Raw genomic sequence first — 18,723 nt, 5'->3', positions numbered from 1 at the left:
CAGTGGTCTTAAGTTACGTACCATCTCGGCAGTTGCCTGGAAGAGAAGTGGGAAACCACGGAAAACCACTTGGAGGATGGCTGAGGTGGGAATCGAACCCTTTCTGCTCAGTTGACCTCCCGAGGTTGAGTGGACCCCGTTGCAGCCCTCGTACCACTTTCCAAATTTCGTGGCCGAGCCGGGAATCGGAGCCGGGCCTCAAAGGGTGGCAGCTAATCAACTTGTGAATTGCAGGTTGATTTCAATCCTCATTTCTCGAGTATCACGGAGTGGTACGGAGCGTGCTCATAACAATTGTTGACTCAGCGGAAAAATGTTTCTCAACCGTGAATTCCCAAACCACGTAGCAGCATTCATCTCCTCATGGTAGTCACCTGATTTCTTTGACTGAAACTCGAGGAGATTATTTGGGAAAAGCCATGAAAACTGCCCGCATGGAAGACATTGACATTTCCTACCCAAGGTTGATATCACTGTGCACTGTGCAGTCCGGTTAGTCCTCCCTTTCGTTAATGTATGGCTGTCATTAATGCATGTCACGTCCAGCCTGATAATACTCTGGAATTTCAGCCTCTTCACTGTCTTCAAACATCGACAGAACGGTAAAACTATATTTCTTGTACTGGAACTCTATAGCTACCAAGCTGAGGCGGAGGGGAGATTTACTACCCTGAAAAAGTTCAGTTCCTTGGAAGGTCAAATGCAACTTTTAAGCTCCAGCATTTCTTTCAGCTAGTCATAAGAATAAATATGTTGGCAAACAGCATCTTACTTAAAACATAGCTTTCGGTAACGGTTTCTGGGCAGTGTCCCACTTCACCTGGTGTTTGCAGCAGCGGACGTGAAGGCCCAAATTCTTCGCCTCCTTCCTCATCAATTTCTCCTTTATTTCTCTTCCTTCTCTTTGCCTATATACTTCGATACTTACTTTAAGAACAGCTGCCATTCTATCCGTCACTTCATTAACGTCTGTACCGAGCAAGTGGCAGTGCGGTTTGGGTCTCGTAACTATCAGCATGCATTTGCGAGATAGTGAGTTCAAACCTCTGTCAGCAGCCCTGAATATAGTTTTCCGTAGTTTACCATTTTCACATCAGGCAAATGTTGGGTTGAACCTTAAATAAAGCTCTTTACTCTCCCATCGCCGCCATAACACCTATCTGTGTCGGTGCGACATATCCCCGTTCTGTCTTTCCATCTCAAACTATGCTCTAAGCATACACACCATTTCTCGTGCATGATTGTGAATCGCTCTTCCTTGCGTACTCTTCACTGTCTTTTTCTTTCGGAATGTATTTGATGCCGGCTCCTTTTATATGATTCCGAGTTTCGACACACTGAGTTAGCAAGCAATAATCGGTCGCACCATGTGTTCAATAATGAGAACGAAATTAAAACTTCAAATATAAGACATAAGCGGGGGGGGGGGGGGGAGCTGGGGAGGCTAAGGAGTGATGGGGAACAGCGAGCAAAGTGGTCAAGCCGCTCGACATCCAACCCCAGTGTGCCGGGTTTGAATCCTAGTGACGTCGGGTGGGATTTTCAATATGACTGATCTGTAAAGAATGGAGGGGAAATCTAGCCTTAAACATCAGGTCAAGAGCAAGTTAAGGCTGGAGGCTCTCTCAACCCTACAAAACATGAAAAGGTGGTGATCTAAAAGGAAATCTGAAAACATACGAAGAGGGGCGCATCACAGGTAATTGCTATATTTTTACGATATTTGACCTTCGATTCTGATATCACCATTACCACCGAGTCAGTTCGCCTTGGAAGACTTTGTTTCTTACCCTGCTAACTAAACTTAATGGGATAACACCGTACGTTTAATGCCAGTTGGAGGCATTGAATTAACATTATTTTCGAACTGCGTAAATGGTACGCAGTTCAGGCTATGTAATATGTCGAGTTAGATCTTGTTTCTATATACAATCATTTGCTTTTCATGTCCAAGCCACGTGGGATGGTATTCGGCGTTCTATTGGACGAAGGATGAAAACAATATACACATTTTTTATACCCTTTAATTTGCATTTATAAACGAGAATTGATGAAAACAAAAGCTTTATGCACGGATTGCTGTGAAGTAAAATGCATGTTTCTAAAGCGACAGTTTTCAGAGCTGTATGAATTCATGGATTGTGTATTAGGTAGAAAGCAGCATGGTTCAACGAAGCACGCGTTCAAACTGACAGGAGTCCGTATTTTTATAGACATCAGGGACTTCTGGTGCAGCTGCAAGATAAGACTCCGATGTGACAACTCAGATAAAACCGATATGCCCCTCTCCCGTCCGTCGTAAAATAACACGTGTGTTGTCAGCAATTCAAGTGCACGAGGTGTACGCTACATTAGCTCAGTCCTGTCAGAAACGGCCATTGGTGGCTTTTGTTTCCGTTTTGTCACAAACCTGCGTCCATAGATCTTCGTGCCCCGAGCTGGAAAGTCAGTCATCTCGCCATGTCTGTTACATGACGTCAGTGAGGGAAACTTAACACTGTGAAATAATGGCTACATCCTTCCATTTCATGCAATAAATACAATACGATTTCCTTCTAATAATAATAATAATTGTACCGGGCGGTACACCTCTACGACGCAAGTTCAAATCTTGCGCCAATTGAAACTCCTCTACAGGAGAAACTATGAACTTTAAAAACGGAATCAACTCAACTGTTTATCAGAAGATGTCACTGTGTGTATTTCGATTTGTTTCTGTTTCTCAATGATCAAGAAGTGTGGACATTCTCTAACAGGTGTCTCTACTAAAAAACTATGAAAATGCACTCTGGTGCGAAGGAATGAACTTTCTTGGAGAAATTTGATATTCATAAGTTTTGTCTTTACTAAATTTTGTTCTTTAATTTGGGGGTTGGCAATATTAAGCTTTCTTTCCGCCTGTTTTGAATTTAACCAATCCTAAATTTCTGTAATTAATTTCCCACCAATTAGGTGTTTCTTCATCGATTTGTGTGTAACTTTCGCTGTTAACCAATAAACGTTTGTGGGCGGGTCTTAATCATTCATGAAAGGTCTCGAATTTTCCGCGAGGGTATAAAAACTGCTGATTTTCTTGTCTCCGCGCCACTTCAGTAACATCTAGCTTAGCGTGTGGATATGTAGTAGGGAGCGGGAAGCGCCTCTTTCTTCGGGCAACAGATCTTCAAAAAGGTAATGGCCATTTAACATCTTTTCTTGCTTGCTCAGCATTTTAACTCGCGGGGAAGGTACGAAACCATTAATATGTAACCAACCTTTTCAAAATGTAAATCCCATTTCAGTCTATGTAAAAACTACAAATTTCTTTAACTGTAAATTGGGGATAGAGAGTGCTTTACCCTCTCGAGCTCCCCTTCATTTTGAAGTTGAGGTGACTACGTTTTCATAACTGAGTTTCTACTCTTCCTTATGGTGTTAAAGTTTTCCCTATACGAGTCACCTCCCTAGCTTGAGATTAGCCCCTGTGTTATTGCCCTAGCGCCACTTAGGTATTTCAGAAGCGTTCATGTAGGAGTGCAAATCTCGCCTCCTTTCACCTTGTTTTTGGGCCATTTATAATTAATCACATATTTTTCTTGTAAGGCCCTGTAGGTTAGGTACAAGATACCCCTGGTTCTTTGTAAGTATGCCTTGAGGGCAGTTAGAAGTAAAGTTTGTTGTGGCCTTTGATAGGCTTGTAATATTGAGAGCGGGTCGGCTCTTTCTTGTATTTTCAAGTGTGCTTCTAGGAGGCTTGACATTACGAGGTGGGAGCAAATGCTACATGTAATTAGGGGTTTTCTGCCCTTTGGTATTTTGTGGCTGTGAGCTGAGGGCTCAGGAATTGTAACTTGGGGCACGAAGCCCAGAACTTGTTAATACCCGAAACTCTGGTTTTCGTTTGTAAGATCATTATTGTACCTGAATTTTCATTGTTATTTCACCTAGTGAAAAGTTGTTAAATATTGTTGTCTGTTGAAAATATAACCTTTATTTAAATTTTAAATTCATCTCTAAGACTTGTAGTTAGACCCATTCCAGCCCGCACCTTCTTTCACCTCTGCCTTCCACGGAGATTTCCGTAACAACAACAACAACAATAATAATAATAATAATAATAATAATAATAATAAAATAAAAGTCACCTCCGTACAGCCCATGAAGACCCTTGGAGGAGTGGAAGGTAAAGGCTTCCACCATTGTTAACCTCGGCACGTGATGGGGTAGAATGGTTAGCTCTACGCCCGGGCGGCTTTGTCCCCAGGAATTAACCTGGTACTCATTTTTGGTGTAGGCTGAGTGAACCTCAGGACCATACGCACCTCCAGAAGTGGAAATCTCGTTTCTTAAACTTTACGACTTCCTGACGGGGATTCGAACCCACGTCCTTCCGGGGGAACCGAGCACGCCTTTATCGCCTCGGCCAGGCAGCCCCTAATAATAATAATAATAATAATAATAATAATAATAATAATAATAATAATAATAATAATAATTCACCGAGGTGGAAAAGGATTTACAAGAATTGGGGTGTTACCTCGTGACATCCTGCAACGTGACCCTTTAAAGAAGAAACTTGAAGGTCTACAGAGTATTCGAATGAAACCCAAAATGAAGACGGGCAAGACGTGGACCGAAGAACGGAAGGAAGCTCACCGACGAAGGGTGCGGGAGTACTGGGTGAGTGTTAAAGCTTAAGACAGAAGACGGTTGAAATAGCGTGGTTCATAGCTGGCCGGCACGAAAGAATAATAGTAGTAGAAATTATAAAACAGGAGTGATCAGTAGGACCTATGTGTTCTGTATCTCAGTTTCCCGCGCGAGACTGAATGTGTTTCTTCTTCTTCATTGGAATTGGCCAACTAAGGAGCACGACGTTCATCATTTAATGTTTGCCCAGTAATCTCGCATTCTCTAGGTATGTTGTACCTTTCCCTCCTTCGTCCAGAGGTTGCCTGTCGTCTTTCGTGGAAGTTTGTCCCTTCTTAATACCTTTCTGACAGATAATCGGTCTGTGATGTCACCTTCTATTACTTCTAGTTCCTTCTAGTCTTTGGTCACTTCTGTTAGCCAGGATGTCTTGATCTTTCTATTGTTCCAATAGGTAAGAAGCTGGTTATTCAGTCTGGTTGGATTCATCGTTGAGATATGACCGTAGAAGGTTACTGTATTCGTTGCTTTCTTTAACTGGTCCCAATATTACCTGTAATATCTTTCTTTCCTGGACCTACAGTTTGTCCATCAGTCCTTTTCTGTTAAATAACAGACATCCAGTGGCGTACAGGGTTTCTGGACGGATGACTGATATTCCCAAGTATGATTTCGTGCAAATAATTTGATTTAGCCATGTGCATGAATAGCAATTTAATTGATTTTTTCAGGTATAAAATCACACCCAATTACACAACAATAAAGCATCCTTTAAAATTCACTGGATTACAAAACTGTCTTCCGGGGTATTAGGTAACGAGCAGCCTGCTGGCCAGCCAGGCACAGAAAGTATTGACGTCATGTTCAGCGCTCGCAGTTGTACTGTATATCCGCATCAGTGGCTGAGATTCGAGGAGAAAATTGGAATTTCATTTCATTTAATTATCCGTTTAGCTTTCAGGGTTGGTTTTCTCCCGGATTCACCGAGCGATCCCGCCTGTACTGCCTCAAGGGCAGTATCCTGGAGCTTGATATATTTGGTCGGGGATACAACTGGGGAGAAGGATCAGTACCACGTCCAGGCGGCCTTACCTGCTATGTTGAACCGGGGCCTTTGGGGGATAGTAAGATAGGAAGGGATAGACAAGGAAGAGGGAGGGATGCGGTTGTGGCCGTAAGTCAGGTAGTACCATCCCGGCATTTGCCTCGAGGAGAAGTGGGAATCCGCGGAAAACCATTTTGATGATGGCTGAGATGGTTTCGAACGCCCCCCCCCCCCCCCGCTCAACTCATTTAACCTACCGAGGCTGAGTAGAACCCGTTCCAGTCGTCGTACAATTTTTCAAATTTCGTGACCGAGCAGGGAATCCAACTCGGGTAGGGGTGGGGGTGGCAGCTAATCACACTATCAAAGAGTTTTATAATTATTAACGTACGGTGGTCTGCATTAACAGTATTCCGCGAAAAATAATGACGAAATATCAACCCAGTAAGAAAGAGAAGTTAAAACTCTACATTTATAGGGTATCTTAGGAATTCTGATAGCAGAAATTAGGGGTTGCATAGCCGAAGAAGTGGTAAAGGCGTGCTGGACCCTTCATGAAGTCGAAAAATTTAGAAATGAGGTTTCTCTTCCTGGAGAGGCACGTGGCAGAAGGTTCACTCAATCTGGACCAGGAATGAGTGCCGAGGTAATTCCTAGAGGCAAAGAAGGACGGGCACATAGAACTAACTGCTTTGTCATTGTTAGTGCCGAAATGTCCGGTGTAGCGTGCTACCCTTTGGTCCAAGGGGTCGTAGGTTCGATTCCATGCTGTCTCGGGTATTTTAACACATTAATTCATTCATCTGGATAGTGAGCTGTGTGCCTGTGCTTTCTTAATCATTAGAATTCATCTTAGGTAGGGCTCCATCCCCATAGAAGCGCAGGTCCCCTAAACGTGTCAACACAATAGACCTGCAAAGGACTCTCCAGAGTCACATGTCATAAATTAAATGTCGAAATTACCGTACGTATATTGAAAGTCTTTGCCTTCCACTCCTCCAACGAACATCATGGTCTGTACAGAGATGGGTTTGTTTGTGCTTTATCATGGAGGCGCCTCCTGGCTGATGTAGTAAAGGCGTGTTCGATTCACCCACAAAGACGTAGTTTCGATTCCCCCTCAGAAAATCGAAAAATTTAAGAAACGAGATTTCTACCTCCTGAGGTGCACATGGCTCTGAAGTTTACTCAGCCTACACCAAAACTGAGTACCAGATTAAATCCTGGGGGCCAAAGGCAGCTGGACGCCGAGCTAACCACTCTACCCCACCAAGTGCCGAGGTTGCGAATAGCCCTCCCAGGGCCTTCATGGGCTTAACGAAGATGAATTCGCTATTTTTTTAATATTCTTGATTTATGATGGCAGCAATTGAAATCAACGAAAACATTTGGTTCTCTATTTTTAAACTCTTCGCCAAGATTTTTATACAAATGAAATAGAGATAATTTTTATTCGAAAATACATGACTGGAAATATTAGACATTTTTGTAATATTTTAAGTAACTAACGGGTAATCGGTCGATAGTCTAGTGTATACAGAGAGGATAAATATATATCACGGTCTCATCAGTTAATTCTGTAGTTTAAAGTGTAGGCAGGCATTTCTGGCACGCAGTCTAATTGAAGACCTGTGTCTATTTAAATTAAACAAAGCCGTGATTTGTAGTTCATCTCTCGAATGACCTAGCGCTTTCCTTCCAGCGTACCTATATAATTCCGACTGGTTTTCATTAAACATTATCTCACGAAGCACACTTCTGATCCCGGAATTAATACTACTAATTACTCCATCAAAAATTAAGATCCCGTAAGAAAAAACTTTAACTTATGATTTCCGATTGAGATCATCAAATGCATTCAGGTAGCTAAATCGTAAGAGTATCAGTGCGGCTTGCCCTATTAGTTGGAAAGGGAACCTCTCCAGAACACTGGCTAGGTAGTACAGCGTCGTGATACCACTCAAAGCTTCTTGTGACAAGCACGACGCAGCGCTAATGTACTAGGGGAGTGGTTGGAAAAAACGGAAGCCGGGTATATCAGCAATGTAACTGTTCGCTCTCCTCATCAAGACACTTGGGGAGATGAAAGTTATTACCGTGGGACACATCAATATCAAATAAACTCTATGTAGCTTGCCCGCAAATTGCCACGCAAATAGAAACAATTAACATTCCATGGTTTCCCATCTCTCTATGTGATGTATGGGCGCCAGCGTTACAGTTTTAAACAAAACTGTAAAGAAAAATTTATATTTACTAGCATACAGACTTATACTTAAATCACAGGGGTAGGATTTTAAATAATTAACCATTAAGTATCGTTTGAGAAAGAAAATTAACGCAATATAAAATACAAATGAATTTATTATACAGAAAAAAATGAGATGAATCGGAAAAGATCCTTAAAGCGTGGAGGGATTTAGAATTTACGTTACTCAAATTACTATTGCTTGCTTTATCTAATTGAAGCTCACTAATTGCAGTTTCCGTTGAAGTCATCTGGTTTCCGTGGTTACTCGTTCTCTTCTTCTCGATGTAGAATTGACTCCGTGAACATCCTTCCTTCTCTGATGCGGTACGGGCTATCTGGACTAGCACTCCCTAATTGCCTAGTCTTTAAATTAGACATTGGCCGTATACTTGTAAAAACTGATCAGCGTTGATCGTATGAGGAGAAATTTAAGAGAGATGAATTTTTCCATGTTAGTAGAAATCTCAATCCAACTGAGCTATACTATTTATACGATACAAACTTGTACCAAATTCCATGGACTTGAACTAAACATAGTTCTTCGTCCAGAAGATTTACTGAATATAACACAAGCCGTAAGCTTGTTTCGTCTCACGCAGATCCGATAACATAACCGCAGCTAAGTACTGTATCGAGGCGAGCACATACCGTCTCAAAATCAATAACGTCGTTCAAAGTAGATGTTCACAGTAGAAGTAGCGATGTGTGTGTGTATCCGTGACTCCGTGTTAGATAATATCACCGGGCTCTCCCCACTCTTGGTAGCAGCTCAATCTCAGATCTCTATATATCTGGGCTCACCCGCACTCTAGGTAACAGTTCAATCTCAAAACTCATATACAACGAAGTATCTGATTCGTAGATCGAATTATCAACCCCCTTCCTCTTCTGTCTTGACAAGTCCAGTAGGCGTGGCAATGATGTAGCTGACCAGCTTACAAGCCTCGCGCGCGGGTCGCTGTTTACTAGCCTTGGCTCATGAGTTAAACCCAGTGAGTCATGTAATTTTCCACGCTCAAGAATAACCTTTTCCGTATACACAAATATGAGATGAAATGACAACTATATTTCAACATATTAATCAAATCCAATACATAATAAATTCCTATCGTTCATAATATCATTATAAATAATAAATGATGTTATAATATATACAATATGATTGCAAAAACCTTATTTACAAATGCTTGACGTAGAATAAATATGTTATTACGAATAATTCCCGATGGCGGATAAACTTGATATCAAATGATATCGCGTAAAATGATATTATATTAAATTAGTAGGGCTGGAAAAGCCTGGACGGTTACAGCATTAAGGGACTGGTTTTACTGATAAACAATTTGTAAAGAATATTCGATATCACACCCCATTGTCATTTTATCTGCTGCTGAAGTTAGCCAATCAAATCGCTTCGCGGGCGAATTAAAATGGACTTTGTGAGTCCGTTTTTCTAGAAACGCACGCGGCTTAAGACCGACTTGAGGGAACCAATCGAAAGAAAAACTTCGTTCTGGGAGAGATTTGAACACGGACCTCCGAGCTGTCATGATCGCACCATAGAAAGTACGCCAGGGTAACTCGCGCTGAAACGCACGGTGTGTTTGTGTCTGATGCCGATTTCTCGGCATGGCTCTCAAGCAAAAGGTACCGGTAATATTATTCTCATATTAAATCCCATTTGTGCAAATACGTGTTCTGGCTCAAAAAACAAAATGTCGGCACACATACACTTCCTAACACATTTATTGCATTCAAAAGACTCTACATTTCGAATTTCTATTCCTCGATGGAAATATTGTTAAGAGATTCACATCTAATAATTTACTCGCCCCGTTAAGCATTTAGAAGATCCTTTTACATTCTTTAAAGTTATTCAGTATATTATATATATCACTGCCTATATTGCGTTTAACTACGATTACTACAAGCTAAAGAGAGAAATCATGGAAAGGAAAAGAATGAAGAGGAAAGTAAAACAAGCCACTTACCTTAATGCTCCCGTCGATGTTGTCAGTCCGATATGTGGGTTTAGTTATCAATGGTACACATTATCTTCCTGAATTCCATATTAGTCCCCCTTTGTGGTGTAGTGGTTAGTATGATTATGCCTTCCCCGGAGGCCCGCGTTCGATTCCCGGCTCTGCCACGAAATTTGAAAAGTGGTACGAGGGCTGGAACGGCGTCCATTCAGCCTCGGGAGGTCACCTGAGTAGACGGGGTTCCATTCCTATCTCAACCATCTTCGAAGTGGTTTTCCGTGGTTTCGCACTTCTCCTCCAGGCAAATGTCGGGATGGTACCTAACTTAAGACCAGGCCGCTTCCTTCCTTCCTTCCTTCTTCTTTGCCCAACCCTTCCATTCTTCCTATACCCCACAAGGCCTCTGCTCAGCGTAGCATGTCAGGCCGCTTGGACGAGGTACTGGACCTCCTGCCCTATTGTATGCCCGACCAAAAGTCTCAAGTTCCACGACACTGCCCTTGAGGTGGTAGAGGTGGGATCGCTCGCTGAGATCGAGGGAAAAACCAACCCTGGTGGGTAAACAGATTAAGTAAATAAATAAAATATATTATCTTCCTCAGTTGCGTACTAGGGCTTGGCTTCCCACGTCGGTACAGAGTACCTGGAACTTAAAACTATACATCAATATTACGCCAACCATTGCCGAACAAATTAATGTTGCATTTCATACAGTACACTCGCCTTGTTGAAAACACTGTTGCGAATTTGCAGTCGAACTGTGTCGTAAGCAAGTATACGATTTCGTTCTCTTTGCCTAAACTTTATTACATTTTGAACTTTAGTATTTTAACCCGCCATCGGTATCGTTGTTAGGTAGCCCCTAACAAAAACATTCCTTATTAAGAAAAGTTTTTTGGTTTGAATCATCGCGTAACGAAGGAAAACATGTGACTCATAAACTCATTTGAGAATACCTGGAGTTTGAAAAGTTTGAGTCTTAAACCAAAAAACTTTTCTAATAAGGAATGTTTTTGTTAGGGGCTACCTAACAACGATACCGATGGCGGGTTAAATCGACAAGTCACAGAACTGTACTTGAACAACTTTTGCTTCAAAGTATGCTTGAGTATATCTTAGCTTTTTACGAACTGCATACTTTCACTTCCAAAGGTAGAGTAGGAACAGAATAGCCTACGCTTACAGTTCATTAATCGACGAATTGCACAGGGTAGTCTCCAATAGACTGAGCTCGATAAATGCAGTCGCTTAAGTGCGGCCAATATCCAGTATTCGGGAGATAGTAGGTTCGAACCCCACTGTCGGCGGCCCTGAAGATGGTTTTGACACCAGGCAAATGCTAGGGCTGTACCTTAATTAACGCCACGGCCGCCTCCTTCCCACTCCTAGCCCTTTCCTGTCCCATCGTCGCCATAAGACCTACCTGTGTCGGTGCGACGTAAAGCAACTAGCAAAGAAAAAGTCTCCAATAGTAGAATACCAGTAGGATAGTTTCGTTTCCTGACTTCTGTAGAGTAATTTTACCGCCATCACAGTAAACGACACAAAAGGTCTTAGGTTCACTCCCGATTCCACACAAATTTCCCGACTATGTACGAGTATTAACTTCTTTCTCAATTCCAAACTTCATTAATGTTATATAAAAGCAATATTTTGTCCATTAAAACATTATTCACACTTCATAATTTAAAACAGGTATTTAAGCGCCTACATTCACGTCACAGTCTTGCTTGTTCAGGAAGCGCTCTATTTTAACGGTTCCACTCCGCTCAATGATAGCAATGACAGCTTTAAGTAATGTAAATCGAACTATTCGACCTTATTCATTTCATACATTATTTCACATGCACAACCCTTATTATTTAGTTTCCATATACAGGTTTAATTTAATCAAAACTCAGTTTTACTATCTCGCAGCAAGCTGTATTGTTTAAATCTTGGTGGTTCATCAACGCGACCTGTTTTTTCTTTTTTTACACAATTGGCTTTACGTCGCACCGACACAGATAGGTCTTACGGCGACGATGAGATAAGAAAGGGCTAGGAGTAGGAAGGAAGCAGCCGTGGCCTTAATTAAGGTACAGCCCCAGCATTTGCATGGTGTGAAAATGGGAAACCACGGATAATCATCTTCAGGACTGCCGACAGTGGAGGTCGAACCCACTATCTCCCGAATACTGGATACTGGCCGCACTTAAGCGACTGCAGTTATCGAGCTCGGGCGAGCTGCTCTTAGTCAGCTATGTTTACGCCTGCCTGCCATAAGTATTAGTGTGTGTGTGTGTGTATGTATGTATGTATGTATGTATGTATGTATGTATGTATGTATGTATGCTTTTCAGGAAATTTATTTTAAATTCATGAAACACTTTTCTTTTTCCTACTATTTTACTTTATGTCGCACCGCCACTGACAGATCGCACCCACTATATCCCGAATTAAAGCTGATAGCTACGAAACCCAAGCTGCACAGTCACTTGCTCGGTATTCATGAAACGCGGAATTCACCTTTTCAGATTCTCTTTCTGTTGAAATATACTTCATTCGGTATGGCCATTAATACATATTCTTCTTTTTCTCCTTTCGTATAACATTTGTTCACTACACCAGGGCTGTATTGTAGACGTCGTCAGGGTTGAGATCCACCTCGCGAATGTTATAGCCATCCACCTAACTGGTGGTCTACGTCTTCAGGTTAGCGCATGTCATATCCATCTACCTAATTGGTGGTCTACCACGGGGTTCGATGTCTTCCAGGATCAAGTTGGAGTGCTGTTTTGGCCACAGAATCGTCGTTCTTTCTCAGGATGTGACTGTAACACCTGCTTTCTGCGCAACTGGGACTACATCAAGCTTTTTGACACACATTGCCATTTGGTGCACGGTCGTAGCGAGTCAGTCCAAGAACTAACGCAGCATGTTTATCTCTGTCGTGGGGAGAGCCTGATCCTGAATTATTTTTGTATATGTGTGTGTGAGCCGCCATTCTATCCCGTAGAGGGTTACTGGGAACACCACTGTTTTATAAAATTTTGCCTTCAGATGTCCAGGCAACTTTTTGTTACAGAGAATACTAATGACTTATCTCAAGTTTACCTATACTGCATTGACTCTCGTCCGGGTGTTCAGGGTGGAATCGTACAAGGATGTTATTAGAGATCCAAAGTAATTGAACTATGTGGTTTACATCGAAACCTGGTCGTCGATATTCATGGTACCGGTGGTCTGATGGCCACTTTCAGATAATTCGTTTTTTGAAGATTGAGACGCTTGTCATTCTCCTTTTCTGCATGTTTTGGTCGGATTTTGGAATGCCAGATGGGTGCCCTGAGTGAGTACCACGTCGTCTGCGTACAGAAGCGTCCAGGATGAGAGAGCTGTATATCAACCGTTACTGTGTCCATGCAGAGGATGAACAGTAGTGGAGTGGGGGCTGAACCCTGATGGGCGCCAACAATGACTTTTAAGAGATGGAGAGATCCCTGCGGGACTCCGGACTACACTTCATACATTTCGATAGAGAAGCTTGATCCAGCTCACGCACACTTCTGGTATTCGCACAACTCACCAGATCAGATCATGCGGAACTCTATCAATGGATTTCTCTAGGGCCAATAATGCCATGGGCACAGTCATCTTCTTTTCTGGGTACTTGCCTCTCTTTATCTTGAAGTTTGTGCTTAGTAACAGAACTTGTAGCAGGCCTAGACAACAAGGGAGGATTAAAAACCTTCGCAGAGGTGTACTTTTTAAAAATAAATCAGCGTTCGCTTGAATACGGTTGAGCTCTTTGTATTTTGTTCTCGATGAAGCTACATTACACGCGGCTTCATGACGTTCGAAAATAGGTTGGTTTTTCCGGATGAACACTATCCTGTGTCGATGACATGTCGCATGCATTTGCAAAGCTGTTTGTTTTATTTATACAGCCCACCTGTGTAAACAGGTGTTCACATTTGCTCTCACTAAACGATCAAAGCTTGTGAAGCACCTAGTAAATTAACGGGACATCAAAGAAATGTTTGATAACTGTTGCTATATAGCATTATAACGCTACCTTTTATATTTACGCAACTAAATCTGGCCATTCATTTTAGAATGCTCATTAACTATTTAGGACGTGTACCATTTAATATTAGCTCATTGACATTACAACTTCCCACCGAGTTAACAATATTATTAATATGCCCATCTCTTTTCCTCTTCTTATTATTATTCTCCCACTTTCTCAACACTATGTGGAGTAATGAGTGCGAACTGTGTCACACATGTGAATTTGGCCGCGTTTTACGGAAGGGTACCCCTCCTGACGCCAACTCTATATGGAGGATGTATTCACCATTGCATGTATCTATGGTAGCTGGCAGTGTGGCGTGTTATGTGTGTACGTAGTGGAGAGTATTAGGACAATCTCAAACGCCAAGTCTTCGAGCAAGAGGAATTAATAATACGGGTTAGAAATCCCATACACGGCCGGGAATCGAACCCAGCCCCCTCTGAATGAAAGGCTGCTACGCTGACCATTCAAGTAAGGAGTCGAACATATGCTCATTATTTCCTGAATGAAAATAAAACACATTTTGTGATATTATGAAAATAACACAACGAATATTGAAGAGACACTTGGATTGTTTCAAATTCCATTGTCATTCATTCTCGAAATGACTTCCAAAGTCTTCTAATTTCATCCTTCTAAGGAAGAGCACGTGCCACTTGACTAAAATCGTCATTAGCTTCATACAATGGCAGCCGCGGTTCGAATTCCTGTTAGTACAGGTGGGGAATGTTTGGAAAGAAGTAAACCACGTCCTGTGTTTTGGATTGTGAGTAAAATTGGCAGGTCCTATGACTACGATCTCACTATTAATAACACCGAAAGTATGCTTCCTTTCCTGATTAACATGTCTTAAACTAAATGCTTCAGCCGATGAAAAAGATTAGCAATAATAACTACGAGAAATGTTATGATAAAACATGTTTAATTATGTTTAAATTTTTGATTGCAACGTTTCCAAATCAATATGGTTGTTTACAAAATATTTACAAAATACAAAAATTACACTGTCCCCCTCTCTCTCAGCCCCAATCTTTCCCTTCAATATTGTAATGCCAATTAGTTCAGAATCTAAATGAGTACAATTCAAATATATGCAAAGTTTCATAAAAGATGGTTTTCCGTGGTTTCCCATCTTCACACCAGGCAAATGTTGGGGCTGTACCTTAAGTAAGGCTACGGCCGCTTCCTTCCCACTCCTAGGCCTTTACTATCCTATCGTCACCGTAAGACCTAACTGTGTCGGTGCGACGTAAAGCAAACTGTAAAAATCATTATAAAACAGTGATTAAACATGAAGCCACCACTATACGCAGCAGGAACACTAAACATGAAAGTAGTATAATTGGGGGATTCGGCCGCCTCCGCCTCCACAGGGCTCCCAGGGGCCTCCTCCTCCGCCGCCGCCCGGGAGGCCTTTCCAGGGGCCCGCTCCTCCGCAGCCAGGGGCCTCTTCCAGTGCTGCCAACTTAACCTTACTAGCATGAAATTTGAATTTGTAAACAAAGCCACATGCTTTTTGACAGCTATCATCAACAACAACGCATCGCTAACCTCAGTACTGCCATCATAACGGGCCTAAACCTCAGTGCTGCCAACTTAAACTCACTAGCGCGAGATTTGAATCGGTAAACAAAGCCTCGTGATTTTTTGACAGCCACGTGCTTTTTGACAGACAACAATGCATCGCTAACCTCAGTGCTGCCATCTTGACGAGCCTAACCCTCAGTGCTGCCAACTTAACCTTACTAGCGCGAAATTTGAATTGGTAAACAAAGCCACGTGCTATTTTGACAGCTGTCATCCGTCATCTTTAATTAACAGAGTACCGTGCTGCCCTCTTTAGCTACATATCTTTGAAATGTAGTGGCGGATAATTTGAAATATGCTCTTTGACAGCAGCCATCTTTAATCGACAGAGCACCGTGCTGCACTCTTTAGTTACATACATTTGAAATGTGGTGGCAGGCAATTCCACGTGACAGCAGCCATCTTTAATCAAGAGAGCACCGTGCCGCCCTCTTTAGCTACATACCTTTGAAATGTGGTGGCGGCAATTTGAAAAATTCTACGTGCTCATATTTAGCAACAACCCCACGTGCTTTTCTGACAGCTGTCATCCGCAATCTTTAATCAAGAGAGCACCGTTCTGCTATCTTGCTGGCAATTTCGTCAGCTGTCATCCGCCATCTTTAATCAACAGAACACCGTGCTGCTATCTTTATCGTAGTAGCGGGCAATTTGAAAAGTTCCATTAGCTGTCACTCGCCATCTATAATCAACAGAGCACCGTGCTGCCATCTTTAGCTAATACCTTTGAAATGTGGTGACGGAATTTGAAAAATTCCACGTGCTCTTGTTTGGAAACAAACTCACGTGCTTTTTGACAGCTGTCATCCGCCATCTTGCATCACAAACCTCAGTGCTGCGCTCTTTAGCTACATACCTTTGAAATATGGTGGTGGATAATTAAAAAATTCTACAGCAGCCATCTCTCGACGCTAATTGCACAAGATGGTGGCTATACATGACTCCTTAAAGGTGCTTATGCAAGATGGCCACTATACATAGGTTCTTATGAGACTCCCTTGGGATGCTTGCGCAAGATAGCGGTTATACAAGGCTCCTTATGAGACGCCCTAGAGATGCTTGCGCAAGATGGCGGTTGCTCTTATGAGGCGGCTTAAGGGTCCTTGCACAAGATGGCTAGAGGCGCCCTAAGGATGCTTGCGCAAGATGGCGGACGCAAGATTGCGGCTATACACGACGCCTTTAGGGTGCTTGCGCAAGATGGCTGCTGCTCTTATGAAGAAAGCTAGCTTAGAGGCTAACGTGTCGTGCTAGTTCGATTCATTAAATTTGGGGCTTAAATGCAAAATGTTAAATATCTCGAAAACGGTGCGTCGTAGAGCAAAACGGAGAAAACTTTTCTCTCCACGTAGGTTCGCAGTATCAGGAACATGATAGCATAAGAAAAAAGTAGTCTAATGATGAGATAAACGGTTCGATTCCTACTTATGCCCTTTGGCGTTGGCAGCTATCTAATTCTACAAGATGGCGGCTATACATAGCTCCTTATGAGGCGGCTTAAGAGCGCTTGCACAACATGGCTGCTGCTCTTATGAGACACCCTAGGGGTGCTTGCGCAAGGTAGCAGCGACGAGACGGTGACTATACACAGTTCCTTATGATACGGCCTAGGGGTGCTCACACAAGATGGTGGCTGCTCTGATGAAGAAAGCTAGCTTAGAGGCTACTGAAAAATGGTGGCTGCTGTTATGCATACGGTGGAGGGCAATTTGAAATTCTACGTGCTCTCGTTTGTAAAATTCCATGTGCTGTTTTTACAGCTCTCATCTTTAATCAACAGAGCATCGTGCAGGTATCTTTACAGCACCAAACCTCATACCTTTGAAATGTGGTGGCGGGTAATTTGAAAAATTCTACGTGCTTTTTCTTGACAGCAGCTATCTTTAAACACTTAGCGGCTATACATAAGCTGTTAAGACCTCATCTTATGTCAAGGCATAGCTCTATCGAACAAGTTTAAACCTGCATCGGGATAGCTAGAGTGAGCACGTGCTGCAGTGATGACGTCATTGTGTATGTTTAGACTTGCAAATCAGAAAATAAGTGATTGAAACATAACAAGACTAGAATCGAACACTGCACTCGATGTTGTTAACTTTATCATGGGATCGGAACATTGATTGAAGTGTTTAGAAGACTTAATAAGTGTTAAGACTAAAATAAAACACTGTACTCGGTACAACATGTGTTTAGAACATGTCAGGGGATACCTTTGTTCTAAGAAGCTTAGATTACCGCACATTCCTTGTAGGGCTAAAGGGCTAATAGGCTAATATGCTAAAGGGCTAATGGGCAAAGGGCTAAAGGGCTAAAAGGCTAGGGTGCCTCTCCTCTCTTTATCCGGGCTTGAGACCAGCTCTACAACTTGAGGCGGAGTTAACACCCTAAGGAAGGGAGAATGTTGGAAAATAATCTATCCGAATATAGCTACTCGATCGACTATATACTACAGAAGGATGGCTTAGGTGGGGGTAAGCGCTGGGATTGTGGGAAGGTGTTTAAGCTGTTGTACTGTCGAGAGAGAGCTATTACTTAATAATACCTACACGGCGTAATTCATGCTCTATTTCAAAAATATCTGCTTTGTACTGTGTGTAACCAGCATCATGATAGATTCATAGCAGTTGTAAAAGTTTTACGAGTACGTTGGTGTCTTAACAGTATTTTATATCTACATAGGGTAACAGAGGCTTGTTGTGAACTTTGAGTCTATGTGCAGACAGTTGATGTGTAGGGTCTTGTTTTGATGTAATACGTGCTTCAGCAGTAGCGTTTCTAGGTACAAACTTCACTTGTTTCGATAGCAATGAAGCGTTGAAATTTTCTTCTTCTTTATCTTGCATCTCTTCTTGAGATGATTGCACTGCGACAGAATGTGTAGTAGGCTTTTGAAAAAGTAAAATCATCAAGCTGTAACGGCAATGAAACGTTAAGATTTTCTTCTTCTTCTTCTACTCCCCCTTTACTACTGTTTTGAACATCATTATCCTTATTACCATAATCATGATCTTGCCTCTCTTTATCTTGAAGTTTGTGCTTAGTAACAGAACTTGTAGCAGGCCTAGACAACAAGGGAGAATTAAAAATCTCTCGCAGAGGTGTACTTTTAAAAAATAAATCAGCGTTCGCTTGAATACGGTTGAGCTCTTTGTATTTTGTTCTAGATGAAGCT

Source organism: Anabrus simplex, chromosome 1 (genome assembly GCF_040414725.1).
Source record: "Anabrus simplex isolate iqAnaSimp1 chromosome 1, ASM4041472v1, whole genome shotgun sequence".
NCBI lineage: Eukaryota > Metazoa > Arthropoda > Insecta > Orthoptera > Tettigoniidae > Anabrus > Anabrus simplex.
This window is presented reverse-complemented; position numbering follows the sequence as displayed.